At 31.2% G+C, this 13,185-nt stretch overlaps 1 long non-coding RNA gene and 1 pseudogene across 1 annotated transcript; one reads left to right on the forward strand and one right to left on the reverse strand.

Annotated features, from left to right (window-relative positions):
- Positions 1–2,445: 2,445 nt before the first annotated feature.
- LOC107936281 (uncharacterized) lies at positions 2,446–3,519 on the reverse strand. Its single transcript, XR_001694379.2, has 2 exons — positions 3,031–3,519; positions 2,446–2,785 (listed from the first exon to the last, which is right to left on the reverse strand). It is a non-coding gene; the product is annotated as an uncharacterized lncRNA (long non-coding RNA).
- Positions 3,520–6,143: 2,624 nt separating this feature from the next.
- Positions 6,144–13,185, forward strand: part of LOC107936290 (sodium/hydrogen exchanger 2-like) — a 20,277-nt pseudogene continuing 13,235 nt past the window's right edge.

The following is a 13,185-nucleotide window of genomic DNA, read 5'->3' on the forward strand; positions in this document are numbered from 1 at the left end:
CAAATAGTAAATTACTGTAAAAGTTTTAAAAAAATTAAAAATCGTGGAAGATTGTAAAAGTTAATTGAAAATTTTATATAAATAATTATATTTTAAAATATTTTAATAAAAATTGAATAAATTTTTATATTAAAATTTGTTATTATTCATTATATATAAATACCAAATTTTAATGGGAGGACTACTTTATTCACTCATCTAACATATAATGATTAATTTATTAATTTTCAGTAAACAAGTTAAAAGGCGCTTCTTAACCTTATACAGGGAGTTTTGTAATATTTTTACCAAGATAATAAATACCGAATACACCTAAACATATCAAGTAAAGAAACCAATTAATGCAAGTTTCGATATTTTAATTTACAACGCTGTTATATATAAATTATTTGTTTTTCCCTAGTAATTATCAGTGAAAAAGATTAGGATAAGAATTCTTGTTTGGTTTATTTTGTTTTATCTCATGTCTAACTTTGAATGATTTTCATTTAATTCACAAAAATATTACAGTTTACATAATCCGAACATATTAATACATATTTGAGAAGACGATGATTCATACAACTATGTTGAAAGTCAATAAAGGTGAGAGTTTAGAAAGAGGGAGATAAAAAGATTTTAAAGTTATCCTTTAATAGAGATATAATGTATAAAAGGCATCCTGATCAACTTAACAAATTTATATATTTTAAAGTGAGTCTCTTAAAACATATATTTTGCTGAAAAAAACAATCGACTCAAATTTTCAATATATGATCATAGGTGTTCTTGAATAATAGCTATTTTATCTATATATAACTATAAATCAAATTCTAGATTATTAAGTGGGAGTTCAACTTATAATTTTGGTTCAAATAATATATATTGGGTGTTTTTACTTTTTTGACTCTTTTGTTCATAAGAAATTATTGCTTCAAACTTAAGTTTACTCAATGGTTTAGTGAATGATAATTGTTTGCTTAGACTTAAAAGTGCCTTTTAATGGTATAAAAATGTATCAAATACATATAGATATGACAGAGTGCTCAATGAAGAATGCCATGCATGAATATTTATTTCATTTTTTTTATTAGGCTTAAAATTATTTATAACCCCTCCCTTAAATAGATAGATAAATGTATTTTATTACGCTCGAATCCACATTCTCCTATACTAAAATAATGCCGAAGCCAACTAAGACTCAAATTAATCGACATTAATGGAGCTTTTTAACTTCACAATATACCTGAACTTTTTAACTCCATTGATAAGATTTTTAAATCTAAAAAATAAACAAGGCACTTATTTTAATCTTATTTGCAAATTTTTTATTTGAGTAAAGTACGCCCATGGTCACTAAACTATCAATAAGTTTACGTTTTGGTCACTCAACTTTAAACAGTTATAAAATGGTCATTGAACTATTCGAAAGTTTTCATTTAAGTCATTGGGCTATTAAAATCGCTACTATATAGTCTTCTCTGTTTATACTGCCTACACCAATCAAAAGTTTACATTCTCCTCTTTAATAGTTCAGTTTCTTTATAAAACAATATTTAACATCACAAATCTATTAATCAAAATCTAAACAATTTTATTCTCCGATCTCCGACATTGATTGTCAGATCAGCTTGGATCTAAGATATTTTTTTTCTACTTGTCGATGGGAACTAATCTACCGTATTGATCATCAAATCATCGCTTAGAGCTCACTAGCCAAACTTAAAAAAAAAAAATTTATCATCCCAATGATTTAAATAAAACTTTCAAATAGTTCAGCGATTTAAATAAAAACTTTCAAATAATTCAATGATTATTTTGTAATTTGTTAAAGTTTAATGACTACAACATAAATTTACTAATAGTTTAATAAAATTGATAGAAGTTTGCCCTTTTTAACAAAACCGTTTTTTAACAAATTGAACACCGTTATTAATTTCTATATCTTAACCACCATATTCCGCTGCACAGAGTCTTACATTAAAACCATCACTTAAAAACCACGTGATTCACAAATCCGACGGTCCTAATTCAAATTTATGTTTATGCCTTTTTGTGTTCAGTGTTTCACCATTTCCCCGCGTAACCCGCTCTACTTCTTTTCCTCTCTAATCTATCCATAATTTTTGTTCTTCTTTTAATTATTTGCAGCAAATTCTCATTATTATTTTTTTCAAAATTGATGCAATTTTTTTGCGAAATTGGTGGGAGATTCGAAGATTCACGTCTGAAATTTTCGAAATAAAGGTTTCCTTTTCCTTTTTTTTTTTGTTTGCTAAGCTTTCTCTTCGAATTCATTCGTCTTTCAAAATTCCTTCTTGTTTTTATAAAATCTACAAAAAGGAAATATAGTTTAAAAGAGCTGAAATCGAAAGCTTTCCGCATGCATGTTATTGATCCTCCGAATAAATTAGGTGATTTTTTTTTGTATGTTTGGTTGTAGAGATACGAAGAAAGGATAGGAAGTAAAAGAAGAGAACAAATTGACTTTGTAATAGCCAATTTTGGCCCAAAAGAACCCAAACCAAATAAACAAAAAAATAGTCCAATACATGGCCCAAAATTAAAACAAAACCCAATTAAAACCCAATACCCAAATTTTAGCCCAAAATAAACCCAATAACCTAAAACCCTAAAGCCCAAGTCAGCCCACTATCTTAAACTTTTTTTCAGCAGCCACCCTACCCCTAGCCACCAAAGTTCAGCCGCCACTCCCCCCTCTGCCCTTGGCCATCACGCGCGCCACCACCACCGCTTGGGGCACCAACCATCGGCCTTCTACGCGTCTGACACCTGCAAGACGAAACTAGCACGCGAAACACAAGAAAAGAAGAAGAAAAAGTAGCAGACAAGAAGAAAAAAACAAAAAATGAATCTATGTAATTCGGTTATAAAAGTCGAAACATCCATTTGTAGTTTTTTTTGGGACACGCACATTTAAGAAATAAAAGAACAAAAGCAAGAAAAAGGTTGATCTTTTTATTTTCAAATTTTCGTTTTATTTTATTTTATTTTTGCTTTTGAACACAAAAAGAAAATGAAGAACCTTACCGGAGAACCCACGGTCACACCGTCGAAAGACTCTTCTCATTCGTCTAGATCGGATCTAAAAGGGAAGGGGAGAAGCCTTTTCTTTCGTTTTTCTTCGGATTTTGGAGAGCCTTGCTTTGGATCCGTTTGAAGCAGGCTAAAAGCCCCTTTTTGCGCATTACCGGCCACCGGATACGGTGGTGGTGCGGTGGTGCGACGAAGAAACCGATCGTCGGCATGGGGAAGAGAGGGGAGAGATTAAAGGTTCCTTTAGTTTTTTTTATGAAAAGAGGGCAGAAATGAGGATTAAAAAAAAAGGCGGGGTTTAAATATAACGTCGAAACGACGTAGTTTCATTAGGCCCCCCATACGCCCAAAACGGAGTCGTTTTGGGGGGTCAATCCAATCCGACCCGACCCACATGGGGCACCAGGATCCGCGTGTTTCCCATAATTGGGATATTTGTGTGTGAGGTCCTTCTACCTTTGTGCGCGTCACAATTTGGTCCGCTCATCCACTTTATTATGTTTTATAAATCTGGCCGCATAATTTTCTTCTGATTACATTTGAGTCCCTGCTGAAATGATGTGCATAAAGGCTGGGAATATTTCCCAGATAGTCCCTCCTCGTTTCAGCGTGACTCATTTCAGTCCTTGTTGGCCTTCTTTTCATTACTTACTATTTTTACCTTAACTTTTAATTAAATTTCAACTTAGTACGAATTTATTTATTCGTACATCTATTTATTGGTTTATATATACCTATGGTCTATTTATTCATCAATGAACATTACTAGTTTATGTAATTAGAATCATTTCATAACTCTTTTATTTACTTTCAATTTTCATTTGCCTTTGTATTATTATTTTATTATTTATTCATTTTTTTTACTTTCTTTCATAAATTACTCATTTCATTCATATCTTCATCATTATAAGTGTTGAATAATTTATTTTATTAACGTTATTATGATTGTATTATTAAACCAATTTAGTTAATGTTTGTTTGTTTGTTTGTTAATGTATTTATCGCTTCATTGTTCTTTTTACATTACTTCATCATAAACTGCCTATTCCTTTCAAATTTGCTTCATATATTTTAAGTTGTGCTCATATAATTTATTGCAAATTGTTTTATTATATAAAATTGTTCATGACTATTTACTTAAAATTATTCTACGTATATGGTGTTTCTTTTAAATCTGTCTTGACATATTATTTATTTTGAAACTATTTATATACTTTAAATTTTATATATTATTTAGGATTATTTATATACATATGTCTTTCTATTTAAAATGTTCTTATACGTTATTTATTTCAAATTTCTATTTTCATATTATTTATTCTGATTATTTTTATACGTTATTTACGTCAAACCATTTTATATATTATCTATTTTACGTTTTTATATATTATTTTGTTATACTATTTTATATATGTGAATAATTTTAAATTCTTTCATTATTTATTACAAACCTTCATCATTATTTACTTTAGGATTTCATATATATATTACTTATATTAAATTATTTCATACACTTTTTATATATTATATATACTTTTTTTTTAATTTGTTTTCCATATAATGTTTATTTTAGATATTCTATGTTTTCTTCTAAACTGTTATACATACTATTCGTTTCAAGTTGTATTTTTAAATTGTTTTGTGTATTAATTATTCTAGATTATATTATACTATTCCCTTTAAATTGTTTTTTTATAATATCTACTTTTTTAATTTATTTTTTTATGCATTACTTATTTAAAATTGTTTTGTTATTTATTTTAAATGGCTTTATGTTATTTATTTCATTCTTTTGATTATTATTGATGGTATCCGAGTAATATGTGTTATGGGGTTTTTGCTATTGAGTATTATAATTTGTTCATTCATATTTACATATTATTGCCATTCCCCTGTATAATATCGTATTCGTATTGTATTATTACATGCTTTACGTTATATCTTTGTTTTACCTAGTTTAAATCATATCGTATATTAAACCCCAACATATTTATCCGACTTAGATCGCTTTATTTCATTTTGAACAAAATAAATGTACGTTGTAAAATACCATACTCGTTATTTTTTCAAAAAGAGGATTTCAAAATAAGGTAATGTTTTGCGTTTTGGAACATCGAGGAATTGTGCCCTAACTTACAGGGTTTCGGTTCCCTCGTTGATTCTAAATAGCCAAATATCCTTTTGAGTTTTAAAATACATGTATTTCCAATTAAAATTATAGACGACCTTATGCTCGGGAGTTCATGGTATTGTGTCCTAACTTACAGGATGTGATACTCCGATATCTCGAGATAAGGAAATCTTTAAACAATTGATTTAAGCTAATTCAAAAATTTTAAAATCAATATTAATAGAAAAGATCATATTTCAAATTCATTTTCGATTTTCAATTTTCGACATTAAGACACTAACTAATCTATTCGGTACCAATTTTTGGGCGTGTCGGGGGCGCTAATCCTTCCTCACACGTAACCGACTCTCGAACTTATTCTCTTGAAATTCGTAGACCAAAATGCCGTTTTAGTAAACTAAAATTGTTTTATTAAAATAAGGGTGATCCGATCACACCAAATAAAGATCGGTAGCGACTCCCGTTTTAATTTTTGTTTTCAAACTAAGTCGATTCTCGTTTTCAAAAAAATGGTTTAAACAGTATTTTATATTTGGAATTTTTTTGTTTAAATTTGTACATGTGTTTTTGCTCCAAATTAATTCAATTTTTTTAATGTTTTATTTTTGTTGTTTGGTTGATGAGAAAGTGCAAGAATGAAAAACGAAAGAGAAATTATATTTTGTTGTTTTTTCCATGATAAAAATATCGGTTTCTAAATGATTCACCTTGCTTCATCCTTTCTACATTTTTAACTATCATTATTATCTAATTAAAATTAATTATTTTCTCTCTCTTTTTTTCGTGTTAATTTTATATTCGTTATTCTATACTTTGTCTAATCAAAGAGTTAATGACAACGACCAGCCATGAGAGCCATACAACCTTTTGGAGATACACAGTGTTGAAGGAAAATCTCAGCCTAAAGCTTTGGATTACAACTACATTAAAAATCAGCTTGTTGTAAAGTATATTTTGATACAAAAAAGAGATCAATATGGTGGCATCACCGTTAGCTGTTGTATTTTCTAAGTTGCAAACACTATTTACTTCAGATCATGCCTCTGTAGTCTCTTTGAACCTATTCGTCGCTCTTCTTTGCGCTTGTATCGTGATCGGTCATCTTTTGGAGGAGAATCGATGGATGAATGAATCAATTACACCCTTGTGATTGTGAGTTTCTCTCTTGACATTTATTGGCATAGATTTATTTGTTTGTGAATAATTCAGCTAAGTTTTGTTTGCTTGGATTATATGCTTTAATCTATTTTCATGTTCAACATTTGTTTTCAAAACATATTCGAACATTGATACGGGATATGATCCTGCAAGGATTCTTCGAAGATAAGAAAAAAAAAAGAAAAACAATTCAACATTGTCATGTCAAACGCATAGCCCCATCCAACTCTGACTAGACTGTGTTTTACTCGTTTAGTACATTTGATTTAATTGATGTTATGTGCAGGGCCTTTGTACTGGGGTTATTATTTTGTGGAGAAGTGGGGGGAAAAGCTCACGTCTTTTAGTCTTCAGTGAAGATCTCTTCTTTATTTATCTTCTTCCCCCAATTATATATTCAATGCTGGGTGAGTTCGTTCTTTCTTTCATTTCCATTTCTCTAGACAAAGAATATGGAAGTTGTTTAGCTTGTAGAAACTAAAATAGATGTACATGCAACACTAGTTAAATGTACAAACTTTATTTTGTTTGATTTATAAAGCCTCATGTCAATAGTGGGTCAATTTGTTAACATACCACCAAGCCATTTTTTATTAACATGATGAGACCGAGCTTTTACTGCAGCATGTGCCACCGAATCTGCTGCCTTATATTTGGTACCAACAATTAAGAATTGTTTCGCATGCTTGTTGCTTATTCTATATTCTGGTTTGAACTTAACAATAAATTCCCTGTGTTTTCAATATTATAAATAGAGGGATAAAAGTGTGCTATGATCTTGGGGGTTTATCTAATTAAAATTATGAAGTAAAGACTTCATTTCGTTCATTATTTATCGTCTAAAGCCCTTCTAATCTTTGCTTTATCTACCAGGTTCAAGGTGAAAAAGAAGCAATTTTTTCGTAACTTCATCACCATCATGATGTTTGGGGCTATTGGTACATTAATATCCTGTACAGTTATATCTTTAGGTATTTTTAAGAACTTTACAGGTGCAGTTTACAGTAGTGCAGATACAATCTTTTTTTTCCTTTTCTCTCTTGTTTTCGCTTGTAGAGAATGATGGCCTATGTTATTCGGACTTGGGTGTGAGTGCGGATACGGATTTGTATACAGCACGAGAATGTTTAACCTTTTCAAGTTTTCTGTATTTGGAGGGTCTTTAGTGGGTCATATCTCCATAATGATGTTTGAATATATGTCAAACATAAGTTTCAGACACAAATACTTCAAAAATAATGAAGGAACATAGTTGGTAATATTACAGTGTGGCTTAATTTGTTAATTAAAATCCTAGTATTGGTTGGATGTGAACGAAAGTTTGATGCTTCAAACAGGTGCTACTTACATGAAATGGACATTGGCTCCTTGGATATTGGAGATTTTCTAGGTATCTGCCCTTATAGCTCAATTAGTTTTCAAATTTGCTTTCTTCATTTTTGATTGCCTTACTATATTGTTCCCTACAATCCTCAGCAATTGGAGCAATCTTTGCTGCAACAGATTCTGTTTGCACACTACAGGTATTCACAAAGTAAATTAGTAGTAGCCTTTCAAATTTGAAAGTAGATCTTGCAAATTAGTGTTAGTACAAAACTCCGATAAGGAAAAAACTCGAACACACAATCGGAACTCGAAAAGAAAAAGAAGAAATAGGACAGGCTCCAAGGCGTGTATCCAGCCACTATCTTTAAGGTTATATTCGCCCCCACTTATCTTCAGTGTGCAAACGAGTTCCAAGCAAATTAACCTCGAGGATACAATGAAGCCAATGACTATTTGCGTTTTGCACTGATGAGAATAGTCCACTATGCACTGAGTAATGTATAACAAAAACTCAATTTCTACAAAGGATTTCTGCAGCAATACTTTATAGAATAATCTAATAATATTAGAAAATGAAGGAAGAGAAGAAATAATATTAGAATTTGTTGATATGATTTCCAAATGAAATCCCATTCCTATTTATAGGAATTTTCATGTCTCTTCATAGAGACATCTTTCAATAGGTGTCTTTATGAATAAATAAATAATAATAATTATTCATTTAATTTTGTAACTATTCAAATAATATTTTTTGAATAGTTATAATTCTTTTTAAAAAATCAAATGATATAACTTTTGACCAATGACCAAAAGTTTTATCTTTTGATTAATTACACCCATTCATTTATAGTTATTGGGATACTATAAATATTTGAAAATATTCCAACAATCTCCCCCCATTTTCAAAATATTTAGATTTTGATATTCTTGGAAATCAATTTGCATAAATAAAGGTGTCTTACGATTGAACCTTCACTTAGTGAAAACATGTTAAAATTAATCGAAATTGTATGGTAGACTAAGCTTTGAACCAACTATTCCATTTGATTAACTGAACACATCTCACACAATGATTTCAACATCAGTCAATGCATAGTATCTAGGGACACTATTATAGCCATGTGTCTATGTCCTCTTTTCATGAGTGCTGTCAGAGCCAAGCCCTTAAGCTCCTAGAAGCGGCCACACTTCCACTCACATAAGTAGATCCCATCAAAAGTGTTCCCGTAATTATAATACTCTAACATATTTATGTTATGGGTCCATTAAGAGTACATTACTCATCCTTCCCTTATCATTACGGGTACCTAGCACTTTAATCTTAGGATGGATTTATTTATAGTGCTAACAGTCACATACTAATGATGTACTTTGTCTCATTGAACTCAAGACTTGACGTTATACCAAGTGTTGAGTCGAGTTTCCATCATGGGTGACTCTAATTAATAGGCTTGAGTCTCATCCCCTTTGAGGTCCTTTTTACTGCATCTCTAGCAAGACTTTTTGTCAAAGGATCTGCCAAATTTTCACTTGACCTCACATAATTAATAGTGATCACTCCATCAGAGATTAATTGTCGGACATAACTATGTCTTAATCCAATGTGTCTAGACTTTCCATTATATACTTGGCTATATGCCTTTGCTAGAGTAGCCTCACTATCACAACGGATAGAAATAGGTGAAATTGGCTTAAGCCATAAAGGTACATCATAAAGTAAATTTCTTAACCATTCTGCTTCTTTAGATGCAGCGGCTAATGCAATAAATTCTGCTACCATGGTGGAATCAGTAATACATGTTTGTTTCTTGGAACCCCAAGAAATGACTCCTCCACCAAGATTGAAGATCCACCCACTAGTAGATGCATGATCTTCCAAACTTGTAATCCAACTAGCATCCGAATACCCTTCTAAAACTGGAGGATATCCATTATAACATAATCCATAGTTAATAGTTTTCTTTAAGTACCTAAGTACTCTATTTAAAGCTTGCCAATGCAAACTACTTGGATTACTTGTGTATCTACTCAATTTTCCAATAGCATATGCAATATCTGGTCTTGTACAAGTCATTATGTACATAAGACAACCAATTAGACTTGCATATTTCAATTGATCAATTTTCCTACCAGCATTAGATACTAATTTTAATTGAGGATCCATGGGTGTAGATGCTGGTATACAGTTGAAAAGATCAAACTTTTTAAGCACATTTTCAATGTAATGTGATTGTGATAAAGCTATAGTGCTTTCATCTCGGGTTATTTTAATCCCAAGAATAACATCTGCTACACCCATATCCTTCATAGCAAAGTTGTTTGACAAGAATTTCTTTGTGTTTTCTATTTGTTCCAAATCCGTGCCAAAAATGAGCATGTCATCTACATATAAGCAAATTATAACACCCTTTCCATTATCAAATTTACTATATATGCACTTATCGGATTCATTTATTTTATAGCCATTAGCTAAAACAACCTTGTCAAACTTTTGGTGCCATTGTTTTGGTGCTTGTTTAAGCCCATATAAAGATTTAACAAGCTTACATACCTTATGCTCTTGTCCTGGAACAACAAATCCTTCCGGTTGCTCCATGTACACTTCCTCTTCCAATTCACCATTTAAAAATGCAGTTTTAACATCCATTTGGTGAACAACCAAATTATATATAGAGGTAAGTGATATTAATAGTCTAATTGTAGCAATTCTTGCTACTGGAGCATAGGTATCAAAGTAATCAATACCTTGTCTTTGTGTAAAACCTTTTGCTACCAATCTTGCTTTAAATTTATCAATGGTTCCATCGACCTTCATTTTCTTTTTGAAGATCCATTTACAACCTATTGGTTTGGAACCTGGTGGAAGATCAACTAAGATCCAAGTTTGATTTCCCATTATTGAATCCATTTCATCATTTATTGCTTCTTTCCAAAAAGCAGAGTCTTGAGATTTCACTGCTTCTTCAAATGTAATAGGATCAGATTCGGTATTATAACAATAAGGTATCTTATTGCATATACTTTCACCTTTTCCTTCTACAAGAAACATAATGAAATCTGGTCCAAAATCTTTGACCTTTTTAATCCTCTTACTTCTTCTTAATTCTTGACAAGATTCATCATTATTATCAATTTGTTTCAATGGAATCTCATTCTCATTTGAAGAATGAATCAATTGTTGTGGTTGTAATTGTCTTGATATAGAATTAAATCTATTTTCATCAAAAATAGCATCTCTTGATTCAATAACCGTATTAATTGAAATTGAATCATTTGGTTCAATTACTATGAACCTATATGCCTTGCTATTATGTGCATAACCTATAAATATGCATTCAATTCCTCTTTCACCTAACTTTTTACGTTTAGGTGTTGGAACTTTTACAATAGCTCTACAACCCCAAACCTTTAAATAATTAAGGTTTGGTTTCCTTTTCTTCCATTGTTCATAGGGGGTTATTTTAGTTTCCTTATTAGGAACTCTATTCAATATATGACAAGCTGTTAGAACAGCTTCTCCCCAAAAACCCTGTCCAAGACCTGAATATGATAACATTGAATTTACCATTTCAATCAAGACTCTATTTTTCCTTTCAGCTACACCATTTTGTTGTGGTGTGTAAGGGGCTGAAACTTGATGGACAATTCCAGTGAGTTCAAAATAACTTGGATTATAGTATTCTCCACCTCTATCCGATCTTAAGCACTTGATAAATGATTCACACTGAAGTTCAACTTCAGATTTATAAACTTTAAATTTATCAAGCGCTTCATCTTTTGAATGCAATAAATATACATAACAATATCTAGAACAATCATCAATAAAAGTAACAAAATATTTCTTTCCACCTAATGTAGGAGTATTATACAAGTCACATAAATCACTATGTATCAAATCAAGCAATTTTGTTTTCCTTTTAACCTTAGAGAAAGGATTTCTTGTAATTTTAGTCAACATACAGGTATTGCATTTTTCAATATTATTATTAAAAACAGGAATTAAATCTAATTTATACATGTCATTCAATTTTCTATAATTCAAATGACCTAATCTATAATGCCACAAACAAAATGATTCAACCATATAAGCAGAAATAGTATTTTTATTCTTATTAATAATATTAAGTTTGAACATACTTTCATACATATACCCTTTTCCCACAAAAATTCCTCCCTTAGACAAAATAAACTTATCTGCCTCAAAAACAAGTTTGAAACCAAACTTATTCAACAGACTTCCAGACACTAAATTTTTCCTAACTTCTGGTACATAATATACATCATTTAAGGTTAAAACCTTTCCAGAAGTGAATTGTAGTTCAACAGACCCTTTGCCTTTAATTGTTGCGGTGGAAGAATTTCCCATGTACAAGACATTGTCATTTTCACATTGTGTGAACTTTGTGAACATGCTTTTGTCTTTGCACACATGTTTGGTTGCTCCGGTATCAATCCACCATGTATTATCATCTTGTGCCATATTAATTTCAGATATCATTGCAACGAACTTTTCGTTATTATCAGCCTTAGAAGATGATTTCTTCTTTAAAAATCGACATTCATTCTTGAAATGTCCCGGCTTTCCACAATGATAGCATGAGCCCTTTTGTTTCTTTTTGAACTTAGGTGCTCTATCAGTCTGATTGAACTTTCTCTTGAATGGTTTAGTAGTCTGTACTTCCTCCGTAACATGTACTTTGGTATTTTCAGAATTTAGGTTCTGATCTTGTTTTCGATACTCTTCTTCAATACGAAGATGATTTGCCAAAGCCTCAAGAGATATTTCCTCTTTCTTATGTTTTAGACTTCTTTTAAAGTCTTTCCAAGATGGAGGAAGTTTGTCTATTATGGAGGATACCACAATCATTTCATCCATTTTCATATCATATTGCTTAAATTGATTCAGCATCTTTTCAATATCATGAAATTGTTCCATAACAGAACGACCATCAACCATTTGATAATTATTGAAACGACTGACAAGAAATTTCTTACTTGTAACATCTTCGGTCATGTATCTTGCCTCCAATTTGTCCCATAATTCTTTAGCGGTGACGTCGTTTTAGTAGGTGTCGAACAAACCATCAGATAAACCATTCAATATGTGGCCCATGCACATGTAATCAGCATTGTCCCATTTTTGTCTTTCTCGGGTTGCAGCAACAGATTCATTTTCATTCTCTTCAGGTCTTGGAGTATCCAAACATAAGCAATCTTCAAAGTTGATAACAAAAAGTGCATCTTTTTCTGCCATCGTCGAAAATTGCCACCATCAAAACGATCAAGTTTAACAAAGTTGGAAGCCAACTCCCTTAGTGTTCCACTTTCATGTGTTGTGGTAGTCATCATGAAATATAACCTTAAAATTGTTAGTACAAAACTCCGGTAAGGAAAAAACTCGAACACACGATCGGAACTCGAAAAGAAAAAGAAGAAATAGGACAGGCTCCAAGGCGTGTATCAAGCCACTATCTTTAAGGTTATATTCGCCCCCACTTATCTTCAGTGTGCAAACGAGTTCCAAGAATTACCTC

The sequence above is a fragment of the Gossypium hirsutum genome, chromosome A08, assembly GCF_007990345.1.
Source record: "Gossypium hirsutum isolate 1008001.06 chromosome A08, Gossypium_hirsutum_v2.1, whole genome shotgun sequence".
Taxonomy (NCBI): Eukaryota; Viridiplantae; Streptophyta; class Magnoliopsida; order Malvales; family Malvaceae; genus Gossypium; species Gossypium hirsutum.